Genomic DNA, 16,448 nt, shown 5'->3' on the forward strand with positions numbered 1-16,448 from the left:
ATCCGTAGATGGATGGGCAGACGGAACGGACAAATCAGATACTAGAAGATATGTTACGCGCTATTGCCATGGAATGGCAAGGGTCGTGGGATGAACATTTAGACCTGATCGAATTTTCTTACAACAACGGTTATCAAGCATCTATACAGATGGCTCCCTTCGAGGCTTTGTATGGACGTCGTTGCCGTAGTCCCGTTTATTGGGATGATTCCACCGAAGCTGTGAACTTGGGGCCTGAATTGTTGTTCTAGATGACTGAGAAAGTGAGGTTGTTAAGGGATCGTTTGAAAGCGGCACAGGATCGTCAGAAGTCTTACGCTGATTTAAAGCGACGACCAGAAGAGTTCATCGTGGGCGAACGGGTATTACTTCGCGTGTCACCCATGCGCGAAGTAGTGCGTTTTGGTGCTCGTGGAAAGTTGAGCCCTCGATTCATAGGACCATATGAAATTTTGGAACGTGTGGGTAAGGTGGCATATCGGTTAGCCCTTCCAAACTCCTTGGAAAAGGTAAATGACGTATTTCCTGTGTCGCAGCTTAAGCGATATCATGCCGCAGCCTCTCGTGTCTTAGATCCCGAACCTTTAGATTTGGATACATCCTTGTCTTACCCTGAGCAACCGGTCAGAATCTTGGACACGAAGGTCTGTAGTACATGACGGAAAGATATATCTATGGAAAAAGTCTTGTGGTCAAATCACGAACATGAAGCGGCTACATGGGAAATGGAGAACTCTATGCGAGCAAAGTACCCTCATCTCTTTCAGGTCAGTAGCGTTACGGGGACGTAACTTCCTAAGGGGGGTAGAAGGCGATAGGAATTTCGCGCGAATGTTTTGGGAGGGTGTAACCTTTTTGACTTATAGTCTTGCCCCTTTACAAGTGTCGTGTTAAGATTGTGTGTGTGTGCCTTGCGTTTTTCGTTGTCATGCAAGTTACGAGGGCGTAACTTCTTTTAAGGGGGGTAGTCTGTAACACCCCGTAATTTATCGGGTTTAAAAATAAATAAAATATAATAAAATAAAGTATAATAAAATAAAATAAATAAATAATATTAAATTAGATTATTTTACATAGTTAATTATAAGAGATAAAGTGAGATAAATTTTAATGGTAACGAGTTTTATCGCGTACGATGTTATCGCGTGACGTTTCTGTTTTAACAATAATATAATAATTACTTAAGTAATTAATTAAAAAAAAAGAAATAGGGGATGTGAGGGGGTGGCCAGTTGTGGAGCATGGGAGGAGTCTTGTAACTCCTCTCATAATTGTGTATTATGGCACAATTATTATCATGGTCTTAAGTGGCTATTAATCCCTAAGCCCTTTGATTCCATCACCATTTTAAACTTCAAGTAAAACACAAAGAAAATTTCAGAAATTTCTTTCTCCCTTTTTGCTCTTTGGGTTTCGGCACATTCAAAAGAAAAAAAAATTCTTGTTGATTCAATCCAATCTTTTTATCAAAAGGTAAATTTAATTGAATTGTTAATTATAGATTTTATATACAAAGATTTCTAAAAGAATTATATTTTTATGTATGATGATATCCTATGACTTATAAGGGGATTGAATATTTTTCTTTTATATATGAAAAATTTCTCTAATAATCCTTTAATAAACTATAATTTGTTAAAAAGATTAAGAAAAGAACTTCATGATCAATATTATTTAACAAAATTTAAGTTTGTTATAAGAATTAAGAATTTAAAGTTATATTGAAATTTAAATAAATTTCTTATGGTCTATTTTCTCTAACAAAATTTCAATTTGTTAGATGAAATTTAAATGGTATGGATCAAGTAATGTACTCATCCAAGAGTTTATAAATCCTTTAGCAAAATTTGATTTGTTTGAAGGATTGTGTTATATTTATATATATATGTCTTGATTTAAAAGGGTGAATTGGTTTTGTAATTCTCTATAAAATTTAATTTGTTAAGAGAAATTAAGTATTTAATTTAGTTATCATAATTTATGAAATTATAAGTCTCTTGAAGGATTTTGTGAATGTGACCTTGCTAGAGTTATTTTGGTCATGAGATTCAAAAAGGGTTGATAATGTATATATAAAATAATAATAATAATGAAATTAAATATATATATATATATATATATATATATATATATATATATATATATATATATATATATATATATATATATATATATATATATATATATATATATATATATATATTCGGGCAGCAGCTGTTCTGTCTCGTTAAAGGTGCCGATCCGGAAACGTTAATCGTGTTACGTTGTTTTATGTACCGATAGCGTTAAAAACTCGTTAAACGCTTAAAATAATTAAAAATAGTAATTGGATGTTAGAAATTATGAAAATTGGTACCCAAGGTAATTGACGCGTTCCAGACGCAGTGGCGAAGTCGGATTTTTCATTTGAATTTTTTAAACTGTCCGAACTGTTCGTTTAAGTTTCTGGTTAATATGTAAAATTTAGAACTAATGGGTGTTGGATGTAAACATTTAAAATTATCAAGTCTTAGTAACATTTGAGTAGTATGGAGTGGATTAAAGGTGTAAACACGTTCTAATACGTGGTCATTTTGTGTGTGTGTTATTTAAGACCTCGATTCATAAGAGGGCGAAATTTCTATCGTGGTTAAATATCGTTTGGTTGCAGCGCTTAAAGATACACGCTTAGACCATACTGTTTATGTGGTTGTGCAAGTAGTGTTGTTTTATTTCTAATCAAGGCATTGTAAATCACATAAGGATTAGACACTTCAAATAATTTGAAAGAAATTAATTGGAAATTGAGAATTTATGTGTTTGTCACCCAAAGGGGTTGACGTTTGGTTGGATTATGTTACCCAAAGGGCTTAACATATTGGTTTGGATTATTATAATTATTGTTCCCATGGCAGTTTTGGATCATTACGGTCACCATGGAGGTACGCATACTTTAGCCTTTGACGACCCGAACAGGACGGGCAACGTCTTAGGTCGGTGGTTGCCTTGGGATTAGCTCTCCCAAGTGTATTCCTCCAAAAAAGATTTTGATTTATACTTGAACGACCCGAACAGGACGGGCAACGTTACAAGTTGGAATTATCTAATAATGAATGATTTATACTTGAACGACCCGAACAGGACGGGCAACGTTACAAGTTTGGATTAACTAATAATGAATGTATTAGAGCCTATGCATGCTAGGATAAACATATTGCTTGTGTTCAACCTGATTGATATTTGTATGAAGTCTCTAACGTGTATTGGTTTGTTTCTTTGGAACCTACTGTGTGTTGTCATACGATGACTAGTAGGTTGATTGCAGGTGGGGGTCTGGAGTGAGGTCTCGACTTAGAACCCGTAATCATCAAGACTATGCTATTATCTTTTACTATTGGATTATGAGTAGAAAGAAACTCTGTACTTATGTAACAGGAGATAGTGTAGTTTTCCTTTCGCTTCCACTTATTTCAATTAGTTTGTCTAGAGGCCTTTAGGCTCTCGAGTTGTACGTAAGAGCTTCCGCTGACTTATTTTTCTTTCACGCTGGTACTGTTTTCCGTTTTTTATATTTCTTTATCAAAGGAACGCTGACGATCCTAGAGGAGATCTTTTCTCTAGAGCCCAAGGAGTGGACCGGAATTTGTATTTTCATATGAATTTCCGAGTCACTTAAACCGGGCCGTTACAGTTGTAGCACCATTGATATAGTTTTGATTGAAGTATGTCACTTTAATTTGATTTCTGGACCAAAAAGAAGTAATTGATAATGAATGGAGGTTGTGGTAAATGAGATGCTTGGGGATCTTGTGGGGAAGAAAGGAGGGATGAGGGACTTGTTACCCATTATTCATCTTCCATATACAATGAGCTTAGTGATCAAGGGAATCCGCCGGCTATCATTGATGCAGGAGAACTTCAACGAGATCCAGAGGTGATTTCAAATTTGATCAAAATGTTAATTAGATATTTTCATAGTGTGATGTGGTGCAATTAGTTTGAGAAAGCGCGCCTAAGCTATGAGGTGTGGATGGTCGATGGGCTGGGTGCTTTAATAGGGCTAGGTGAGGTGATTACTATGGGTAAGCGTCTTATAGTGTCTAAGATGATGGCATGGGTGATTGAATATGGGTGCCTTTTGGTCGTAACCCCAGACCACGTGATGTTGGCTCATGTAATTTGCTTTTGTTTATTATTTTTATTTATTGTTTTCAATAATGTTATCCTCTCTTTTATTTCTTTATCTCTTGTTTCTTAATTATTTACCCTTTTTGTTTTTTTTGTGAGGGTTTGATGTGAACTTTTATTTAACTGGAAGTGCACGATTTACATCTAGCTAACGGGTCGAATACGAGGAAGCTCAAATTGATACCTTGTTCCAACTTCCAATTATTACCTAATGAAGAACAAAATGTAGGAGGGAGTAATGTCTAAAATTATTAGAAGATTCAGTTTATTGGATTTTAAGTATATAGCTAAGACCTCGGATATTGGGAATGACCCAATTCTAGTGTGGATATCAATTGTTTTCAATACTTATAGAAAAAGGACTGTTAAGTTGATTAAAGGGATTTTATTAATCTCAAGCTTCTATTAATTGATTAATTATCTTTTTGGGCCTCATTAATTGAATCTTCAAACTTTCGTTGTATTTGTTGATTTAATATGAATTTAACCTAAATATAACTTAACCCTAAAGTACTGCTTATCTCAAACTTCCGTTATATTGACTAGGTTAATAAAGTTGTTTAATGCAAGGTTCATTTAGCTCAGTTCTAATCATAAATCCTTAGTTTTATAAATATTTCATGTCAATTTTCACTCCATACTAAAATTGGGATCAATGTCTCTACCTTAGATATAAAATTACTCACTAGACATAGCAAATAACACTAATTATTTAATTGACTTATACTATTAAGTATGATTGTAAAGATAGAAACTACTAAACTAAGAAACATAAATAAGGAAAATAAATTATGCTTAGAAATTTACTTGAAATTCTTGGCAAATGTGCTTTTATTTATCAATAAAAATGACTACAATACTAATTACAACAACTAAAATTTGAAAACTTAGAACTAAATGAAACCAGGAATGGAAAAATATGGCTAAAAGAGGTCCCTTATACCCTAAACCTAAATCCTATATATATAGAGGGAGGTTATTTGGGAAAAATTCTCCAATAACCCTATTTAGGACATAGGAAATAACAAAAATAATTAACGAAATTAAACATAAAACTACTTAAACGTAGATTTGACGAGCAAACACGTCTAAAAACAGGGCGGCGAGTCGTTGTCAAGTAAGCAACGACTTATTGCTTATCTTGACTGCAGAAGCTTGGCGGCAACTCGCTGCTTTTGGCCTTCTGAAAAGAGGCGACTCGTCATTTTCCCACTGACTTGATTCTTCGTTCTTTTTTGAGCGACAAGTCATGGCTTTTGTATAGGAGCTTGGTAGCGACCTCCTGCATGGGCTATGCTTTTGTGCTCGCTTCTTCTATGCTTGTTAGGGGTCTTTGGCCATTTCTCTAAGCCTTCACCCTCTTATAAGTTATAACTCTACGGACTTATCGATTGATCACCTCAAAACAAAACAAATTAAAAATAAGATTTTTAGGTAAATTTACAAGATATATCACAAAACCATGCAAAATGGATGAGGGTCCAGAACTTTAGAGAAAAAGTTGCTAGAATGTTAATTGTTAACATTTTTGGTTAACATTAAGTTGGAACCAGACGAGGGAGTATAATTATAAATCTTAAATTTCAGGTAATTGTTAAAAGTTTTCTCACATGTATATGGTGTTTTTGATGTCCATTCTCGACAGGGTCAAGGATTTACTAATCTTTGGTTTAAATTATAATAGAATATAGTAAAATTACTCATTAAATTGTGTTCGGTTTGAACTATAATAGAATATAGTAAAATGACATTTTCAATCATGTGCAGTTCTTATTTAAGTGAAATTGCGGAGTGTCAATCAAAATTAACTTCTTTGTAATCACAAGGGTAAAATTACGTATATTCAACGCCCCAAAATTTTCCTACGTGGCATCTTAGATGGGAGCCACTTAATGATATGGGGGTGATAAAATGTTGTATATAGAATGTATAATGATAACTCATTTGTCAATATTGTCATGCTGTTCGGTCTTGTGTGGCAAATATTAGGTAGTGGATACATAGTAATTTTTCAAGCAAATACTTCTTGTTTTCTTGATATAAGATACCTTTTGCTTCCACGGTTGGACTTTATTAGTTTATCTCTCAATATAATTTGATTAAATATATAATTTTTAAAATAATTGTACAAGTATTCTTCAACATAAACCTAACAATGTATTTTCCTTAATTTCTAGCAATGCATTTTTAAGAGAGGTTAAGACTAATTTAAGTTTCAAAGGAATTTGAGCTCTCCATTTTTCGGAAAGGAATTAATGATTATGGACTATATTTGAAGGTTCAGAGTGATAGCAAATTTTATGAAAATAACGACAAATCAGTAGTATAAAATAGCGTTCATAGTTTGAATTTTCGATATGTGGTATGAAGGTATGAATCCTTTTTGTTTTAAAAGGGGCATAACTGAGGTGGATGCTCAATGTTCTGTGTGATACTGTACTGTGAAGTAATAGCGATAAAAAATGCTGAAAGAAAGAAGGTAGGTTATAGTTTAATCGTGACTTAGTTATTTCATTTGTCAGTTGTATTAAATAAAGCTCGAATAATTCAGTTGAATCGAACTTTCATCTAGCTTGGGCCCTAAGTTTTTTTTTTTTGTATTTTCTTTACTAAGGGTCTTTATTTGACTTTCAACTTCAAACTTTTGTTAATTACATTTGTAGAGCACGATTAAAAGAGTTTTGTTAAATACATTTGTGGATTTATGTTCATATGTCTTTTGAATTTACCTAAAGCTTCCTCTTTTAGATGGGAAGTTGGTTCGAAACCTATAGATGGCGTATGGGGTCCATGGTGGTATGACAGTGTTCACAAGTCAACTGGCTTTAAAACAGAACGTGGATATCCGAAGGTTTGATTTTCTTAATCTTTGATCTTCTTTAAAGCAATGGAACTTATCTTATTGGCTTTTTTTGGTAACCTTCATGAAAGATGTGTTAGAGAATTCTAACACATGCTTGTGTGACTCAAGGCTTTAAATTCCTTTCTTCTAAGGGTCCTGTATAATAAGAACCATGAACCAACTCTTCCTTGACCACAATGTCTACCCTTCTACAACTTTCTCAAGCGTTGTCTTAAGAGATCATTTTCCCTTCTTAGCTCACCCTTGCCCCCACCCAGTCTTCCTGTTCCTGAGAATGAGAAGCTGCTTGCATAGGTTGGTGATGAGTTGCTACCTCGTGATAGTGCAAAGGTGTATCCCTGCTTTCTTGATATATTTTTTTATTTTCACCTTTTATGGATACATTATTCATTTTGTTTTTGAAAGTAATATTTGCCTTACATCATCTTTCATTATTTTCATTGAATATATAGAGAAGTACAATGATAGATTTAGGAAATAAGATATTTACAAAATAAAAATTTTTCTAAGATAAAATATACAAATATACAAAAAATATAACAATATCTTGAAATATTGTTATATACCATTACATCCACGCAGTTGAAGTAGAAGGTTCACCGACGCTGAAGTCTTGAGAAAGTATAACTGGAAGGTCTTTTGTGAAAATGTTTGCATTTTGGTATCTGAACGCGACATGAAGTACTCTAACTTGACCCATACGACTTTCTTAGAAAAAAATGTATATCCATCTCAATATGTTTGATGTGTTGATGTTGCACTAGGTTGCCATACAAGTAGAGCTCCGATGATATAAAATATACCAAGGCTGCTTTAGGGATAGGACAATGAAGTATAAGGAGTAAATTACATAACCTAGTCACCGCTCGATACTCAGCTTTTGCGCTATAACAAGAGAGTGTGGCTTGTCACTTAGATGACCAAGAAATAAGATTATTGCCTAACAAAACACAATAACCAGAAGTAGATCACCGAGTGTCATCAGTATATATTTGTTGAGACGACACACATGATTTGGATATTTTGGGTTCTTAAAACCCAAGGGTTTATAGATGTAGGCATTTTCTTCAAGAACCGTGCGGATAGTTGCTGGTTTTATTACTGGACTGTAGGTCTCTCCACAATCAATGCCAACCTGTTGACCAGTCCATCATCATTGCCTACAAGACGGGCTTTGTGCTTTTAATAGAACCATTAGAATGCTCTTTATGTCTTAAAATCGCAAAAGAATAAAGTATAATAACATTAGATGGTTTAGGAACTAAATCTCACGTCTTATTTTGAATCAAAGCATCAAATTCATCAATTATTGTCAATTTCCAATTAAGGACCTTAAGTGCACCTATAGAATTTTTGAGCAAAGGAGATTTGGAAATTTGAGTATGATGCTCTCCATGATATTTGGGATTGGGTTTGGAATACCATGTTGATGGCGGGTTATGGGTCTTGACTCTTGAGGATGATTTTAAGGAAGAAAAGGGTATGGGGTTTGGAATGGAGGTTATGTCATTTGTAGATGTGGACTGGTTATTTTTCTCACTGATGTGGCTGGCTGACGGGGATAAATGGGGCTGATTTGTTACGGGAGTGGCATGACCATGTGCCTCAGGAGGAGGGATAGTGGAAATTGGGGCAGATTGAGTAGTAATATCAGGTTGGCTGTGAGGGCCTGCTGGATTGATTGGGTGATTGTGGTCGTGTGGGACTTAAAATTTGGGCCAGATTGAGGAAGATTTGCAGTGTGGCCGTGAGGGGCTAGAATGGGTGATTAGTGATGAGACATTTGGGTCATGAGGACCATTAGGAGAGGTGGACTCTTGATTGAGATAATTAATTAAGGGGATACACCTTCATCTTAAAAATCATAAGAAATTGGGTTAGGAGTAAATAATTTAGAAAAGCGGCTTTGATTGTTCATGAAGAAGAGAGAATACAATGGAAGGCAAGTTGGTTGTATTGGGGAAAAAAACTAGCCAAAAAAAATGGTGGATGCAACCGTGAGTAAGAGACGAAAGCTAGGAAGGTATTGAAAACCTAGACTTTGATACTATGAAAGTAATATTTGTCTTTCATCTTTCATTATTTTCATTGAATATAAAGAGTACAAAGATAAATTTAGGAAACAAGATATTTACAAAATATAAGAGTCTAAGATAAATATACAAGTGTACTAAAAATATTACAATATCTTGCAATATTAATATATTCCATTGGATATTGTTATCTTTTATTAGTTTTTATGTGTTGCTAACAATGTATGTTTTGCTGCTTGTTCTTTTGTATTCACTCCTTTCAGGTTTCAGTGTTTGACTCAGTAGTACAAGGTGGCGATTCTGTTTGGGAAGGACTTCGTATTTACAAAGGAAAAGTATTTAAGCTTGAGGAGCATCTGGATAGGTCAGTGACTCTGATGCATATTTTTCATTTCTTTGGTTGATTTGATTACCTGCAAGTTATTTCAGCTCACCAAATTATAAATTGTAGGATTGTCTGATTAGAGTTTCTTCAAATTATTGACATACATTTAAATTGTAGAAAAACTGGTTGGAACTGTCAGCAGATTAAGTTCTGTATATGAGACATTAATGTTATACAAGTCTATTACGTTTTATTAAAAAAAATCCAGATATTCTTTTTCTTTTGCCTATTTATTGGTCTATGCTTTAGGTTGAAAGAATATATATTCTGGGTTGCTCAATGCTCTTCTGATCTCGTTATAAAATTTGTTAACTAAGGGACTTGTATTATAAGAGGAAGAGGACTCGGACTTATTCTAGAGTCATTGTTATCATGAGTCTGTGACTGCTGTTTTGGCTGCAGTTTTGATTGTCACCACTTCAATTATTTGATACTTTCAAAATTTTCATTTTCAGAATGTTTGATTCGGCAAAAGCTCTGGCTTTTAACAGTGTTGCAACACGTGAAGAGGTGAGGTTGCGGTGACAGAGTTTGAATATTTTCATTATGGGCCTTTTATTGATATGATTTTTGCTTTCATTTCCTATGCGTACATGTCTGCTAAAACAGGTAAAGGAAGCTATATTCACCACTCTTATTAGGAATGGCATGTTTGATAATTCCCATATACGCCTAAGTTTAACTCGTGGCAAGAAGGTACTTTCTTTTCTTGTTCAACCTCTACTTTAGATATAAAAACTTTTGACTCATTAAGACAGTGTTACTGTCAACCTCATTTTCTTAATTTCTACTCTTTGCAACTATCAATGTAATTTTTGCTCTCAAAACTGTAATGTCTTTGTGGTCGTTCCTTAAACATGGTGTTATGACATTTGGAAATAGTTACATTTTACTTTTCTGCTTAAAGTTTTAGTGTGATTGGAATTTCTTCTTTTAATGCACATGTATCGCTTCTGAAGAGAAACCGCCTCTGTACTTCTGCAGGTCACTTCTGGAATGAGTCCTGCATTCAATCTTTATGGATGCACCTTAATTGGTATTTCCACTTACTCAGTATTCTTTCTCTTAAATTACTAGCTTGAATAAGTGCAGGGAGTATTTTTTAAATCTATCTAAACTTTGCGACCTCAGCAGCTTGTAACTGGACAAGTCTCTGTTAACCTGTCTCCTAGAGGTTCCATAAAAAAGTGATGATATAAATTTTTGATTCTTTTAGTAATATTTAATGTTTGAACTGAAATTGATTTTGACAAACCCTGAAATGTGTGGAACTCCAGAACTACTTAGATAAGCTTACATCATCAAATATGCACCTTCATGGGTTAGTAAGTGACTGGCGATGCTTTCAAGCTTCTTGGTTTCTCAAACATCAACAGGACAATGGTAACTAAGCACATCATCAAGTAAAATCACTAAATCAACTAAGATTAGTGAAGAGTAGAGCACCTGCACCCTTTTTTTTTGTGTTAGCTCATAAACTAAACTTCACTAATCTAGCAAACATTTAAGCTCTACAATCCAAACTCGAGCAAATTATCCCCCTTACATATTGATGAGCTACTTTACCCGACAACCTAGTAAATAATTACTCTCAAATCATGACTATAAGCATAAAACCAAAGATAGAACATAAACTAAGCATAAGTACTAGGTAGTATGAATAAACACTTTAAAGCTCTAAAGAACTCAATAGAACCAACTTGAAAGTAAAAAAAACAAGTAAAAGCTATATCAATGAAGTTTAAACAAAGATAATCAATAATCTGCCAACTAGAAGCAAGGATCTAGAAAGAGGAGCAACATGCAAGAACAAACTAAGAAATGAAAATAAAATATAAAAATATCATGAAACTAAGAAAAAGTTACCGAAAATCTTGCTCGTTGAAGTAGTAAGTGAAAATGATTACAAATAAGAAAAGAATGTTTTTCCTTGAATACTCCACTCGAAATTCAACAAAAGAACAAAATCATCATAAATGAACTTGGAACTTGGATGAAATATATGAACTAAGCTAAGAAATTGAACTAAAGTCTCTCTTCAGTTGCTCTCCAAGTCTTGAAGAGCCCTTTATATACAATGAAAACATAAGAGCAAAGAAGTTTAACAACACAAAAATAAAGTTCCTCCTGTTGCTGAAGTGCTTGAACGAGCACTATGCTCGAAAGCACTGGCTTCCACTAGCTTTTGTCGGTTGTTATTTAATTGCAACACTTAGACGAATCATTAACCCAGAGTACCTTGAACGAGCACTATAGTGCCTTGAATGAGCACTACACTATGTGGCACTAGGAAGCTCTTGGAAGTAAGGCTTGGCTTCCGCGCGCCATGGAAAGATGATTTGGGCCACTTGCACCATTGGGTACGCTAAGGAGGCGAGAAACTTACAAAAATGAGCAAAGCAGGGGGGAGAAGAAGGTAAACAAAGAAAAGGGAGAAATGCGAAAAATGCACCTAAAAATGAACTAAAATATATAAGAATGCAACTATAGCTAACTTAGCCATGACATGAGAAACCATTGACAAAATAAGGGTAGCAATATATGTAAAAGTACTTGAAAATGGACTCAATGACTACCCAATGGGCAATGAGTGACATAAAACTCACTCATCAGAAGGACAACCTTTGTCATGTAGTCATTTTCATTATGTAAAATTGCAGTAATGGTCGTGACCATGGTAACGGGCACTGTGTAGCGAAGTGATGCGGTTATTGTAACGTCAAATATTAGAGGAAAAATAAGATATGTCGAAATAGGAATGCCTTTTTACATCTTTGGGAAATATTAGTTCTTCTTTTTTGAAAAACTTACAACTCTACCCTTGATGTGATGCAACCTTGTTTTTGCACTATTGTCATGCTTGGGAAAAAGTTCTTTCCTTTTCTCTTAGTTAAAGCGTGAAAATTCAACTGTTTTCTCCTTTTAATTAATTACAAGTTACAAATTGCTTGTTCTTCTCCACCAAATGCTTATGTAAGGATTCCGAGTTATGGCTTAGCATCCTTTTTTGATGTGTTTATCTACAGTTTTGGCCTTCTAAATTTATAACTCCGAAAATAATTGATTCCGAATTTTGTTTTCAAGATGAAATGTAGTGTTTCGAGTTGTGATTTCATGGCATTGTTTTTCCTTGTGTTGAGTTAACACAAGGCTTCAAACTGGAACCTCAAAGGAATAAGGCTGTGGACAGCCAATTATATTTGACACTTCACCCTTTTGCGTCAAGTAGAAAATTCCCTTGTTCTCAATGAATGTTATCTTGATGGAACTTTTCTTGAAGCTGTAGACTGTTTAGATCATTATTTTTACCTCTTCCCATGGTGGTTTTATGGGATTAAACTTTAGGCCTTATGTTTGTTCATTGATGTCTGTAGTCAAGTGGTTGAGCATCTTTAAGCAATAATGTCATGTGACTCTATTCTATTTTTTTTTTGTCTTGGCGTTCAGAAATTATATTTTTAAATTGTTCACCTTTATTATATGGGATATTCCTCAGTAAGAAATGTAGTTCTTGCTGAATGGAAGCCACCTGTCTATGATAACACCAAGGGTATTGTTTTGGTTACTGCAACTACCCGTCGTAATTCTCCAAATGTATTAACGCTGTGCCTTTGTATACTGCTTTAGCGTGCTTTTCTTTATGATGCTATGATTTTTCACAATATCTTGCCTTGTCACGGATATAATAAGCTTATCATCCTGCTGACTGAATAATGTAGAAATTTACTGGAAGATGCTGGCAGTTCCAAACAGCAATTTTGATTGTAGCAGTATATGAGTATTGAATCTTCAGTGTGATGTTACTGGTCCTCTGATTAGTTCAACAAATGATTCTACTGATTTAAGGATTCATTAATTGTCATAGTTGTCTCCTTATTTTTCGAGATGCAATAGAAGAATGACTAGTTTAATGTTCCTACAAGACTTAATATTGTTTTGTCAGAGATTTATGATAAGTACATCTTCTGATATTTTCTTAAATGGTTGAAAAGTCAATTTTACTTTTTGTAACTTTACTTAGTTTCTGTTTTGAAAGTTAGGATTATAAAATTGACTTTTTCTTTGATTACTTAAGTAAAGGGTAAAACAAAATATTGTCCAACATGATCTTATTTAGATGCATTTGCTGAACTGGATGCAAAATTGTAGAAGAGTGAAATTCATAATCAATGCCCGTTTATTTGAGCTATCTATTCTATGTTCTTGCAGAATTTGGATTCAAAGATCCATCATAACAACTTACTGAACAACATACTTGCTAAGGTACATTCTGCTGCTAATATGCCATGTGAAGATGTTAGCTGTTCAGTATTTACAACTTCAAGATTAAAGGCCCTCTAAATGTTTGGCCAAAATGTTTATTGGGTTTATCAATTTTGATCTTAATATAGAATGATGAATGCATTAATGTGATATTTTCTACTTATACTAAGTTTCAGTAACCTTTTCTGATGCAGATAGAAGGAATTAATGCAAATGCTGATGATGCCATAATGCTTGATAAAGACGGATATCTATCTGAAACAAATGCAACAAATATTGTGAGATCCCTTTTCACGCGGTTTACTTTTATGACCCCCATTTATCATGTTTATAATTTGAAAGATGTCTCTTTGCTATTCCACTCTTCCCTGCCCCCAAAATGAATGATAAAAAGGTTTTAAGTGCATGTTTGCAATTAGATAAACAGCCCAATTTATGTAAATCATAAGAGTCATCAATGCCTTCAACATTGCGAAAATATTAATTACAGTTTACAGAGATGTGCTTAGAAATGACAATGGATGGGAGACATTTGAGTGCTATTCGAACTTTAATTGACTGTCTACTTAGGTCTAATTTCCACATAAAAGTGAATTTTACACCTGTGTCATCTTATTACATTTTTTCATAAACTTCTAGAAAAGAAAAATGATACAAAATGAACTTGGTTATAAAATTTCAATATGCATTGCATATTTTATCGAAGGGTTTCTGTATCCTGATCTCTTCCTCTCCCCAGCTGTTGGTATCTGTTTAGATCCCTGCCTAATTTATGACAACTTTTGTGCAGCATATGTACTTAAAGAAGGCACACCTTTTGATTTTGCATGCAGTTGTTTTATGACTTGTTGAAGTTTTTTCATGCAGTTTATGGTGAAAAAAGGCAGAGTCTTTACACCTCACGCGGACTATTGTCTTCCTGGAATAACTCGAGCTACTGTAAGTTGTACATCCCCCCGTGGTTTGTGGTATTTAACACTTAGCATTGATATAAAAAAAAATTAAAAAAAAAAAAAAAAAAAAAAAACTCAGCATAAATGTGTTTTATCCTTAGTGGAGAGATGGTTTAATGTTGTTCTATACATAATAGAGAATTATTTGAAAGATTTCAAAGGGGTATTACCCATATAGAAATGGAATTTCGTGAATAACTCTTCTTCTCTTCTCTTGCACCACTGTAAATTTTCTATATCTATTGAGTAGAATACTCTGCTATATTGCAGCTCTCATGATAGACCTGGCCTGATATTTAGTTCTCCTTCAGAGTATCTAATAATCAGCTTTGCAATTTGCAGGTCATGGACCTTGTGGTGAAGGAGGGTTTTGTCTTAGAAGAGCGACGGATCAGCCTCTCAGAGTTCCATACGGCAGATGAGGTCTTAATTTCCACATTACTGATATTGTGTTTTGTTAAACAGGATTTGACATTTCTTGTACATTTTAAGAGTAAATGTTGTGGCTTAATATTGCTCTCTTCTTGAATTACCTTTCGAGAGATGCACTGTGGTCAATATATGAATTAGTTAAACAAAAAAGTTCTTCCACTTGGTGATATTCTTAAAAGTATTATGTAGAACCTGCCCAATAAACTAACACCTTTTTAATTCATCATTAATGTGACATTTCGATTTGTAGACTTTGCATGATTTTATGTGATTTGAGATTTGTGGACTTTGTATGATTTTGATTTTGATGAGAAGTTGCCTGGAAGCAAAAGTATTTTACTTGCTCTCTCTTAAACAACCTCTAATATCCGATTTATATTTGCTGCAGGTGTGGACAACTGGAACAATGGGAGAACTGAGCCCAGTAAGTCTTGCCAATCTGCATCTTGACTTTGATGAGCTTTTTAAGCTGCATTGTGCAAGTGCTTAATGCGATATCTCTTGTCAGGCTGTGAAGATTGATGGCCGTTTGATTGGAGACGGACAGGTAGGACCTGTAACACGAAGATTGCAGGAGGGTTTCATAGCGCAAAGTTGCTTCATTTTATGTGGGTAAAATTTCATTATGCTAAATTTACAGTTTTACAAGTGGGTTTCAGTGGGTTAGGGTTTTATAGTCAGCCATTAATGAGAAAGCTCAAAGCTTGATTAATGAAGGAAAAAACAGAGGAAGATAGAGAAAGAAGAAAGTGGTAAAAGATTTGAGTAAGGAAGAAGAGAAGAGTATATATTAAGAGGGGGAATTAAGAAGGAAGACTTAGGGAGGAGTGGAGGAAACAGCTTGTACTTTCTGCATATTCGGGTTGATCATTGTCGGGCTTGAGATGAAGCAGCCATGGAAGGAGAGCAGGAAGAGGAAAGGGAAAAGGGAAGAAGAAGAAGAAGAAACTAACCATGGTTAGGTCAAATTCGAGATTTAACGGGCATTTAACGGAAAAAGTACAATAGTGTCACGGTTGTAATTAGCATATAGTTGGGGGGTACCACTGGAATTAACGTGGGTACCATTGATAAATTGCTATAATACAGGGGTACCATTGATAATATCCCATATTTTTTTTAAAAAAGGTGAATAATGGTAATAAATGAAGAGAGAATGAATTATATGGATAGAATTAAAAGAGAGTTAAAATGTATGGATGAGATTAAAATAAAATGATGGGCCATTGTCTAAAAATAAAAATAATGCAAATTAAGTGGAACAGACTAAAATGACAAATGCTGTAAATTTAATGAGACGAAGGGAGTATATAAGATCAATTGATTAAGAGTCAAAATAAAGACAAACCCCA

At 34.2% G+C, this 16,448-nt stretch overlaps 1 pseudogene; it reads left to right on the top strand.

The window, feature by feature from the left end:
* Positions 1 to 251: 251 nt before the first annotated feature.
* LOC130828498 (branched-chain-amino-acid aminotransferase-like protein 2) lies at positions 252 to 15,765 on the top strand (annotated as a pseudogene).
* Positions 15,766 to 16,448: the final 683 nt, after the last annotated feature.

The sequence above is a fragment of the Amaranthus tricolor genome, chromosome 12 (genome assembly GCF_026212465.1).
Source record: "Amaranthus tricolor cultivar Red isolate AtriRed21 chromosome 12, ASM2621246v1, whole genome shotgun sequence".
Classification (NCBI taxonomy): domain Eukaryota; kingdom Viridiplantae; phylum Streptophyta; class Magnoliopsida; order Caryophyllales; family Amaranthaceae; genus Amaranthus; species Amaranthus tricolor.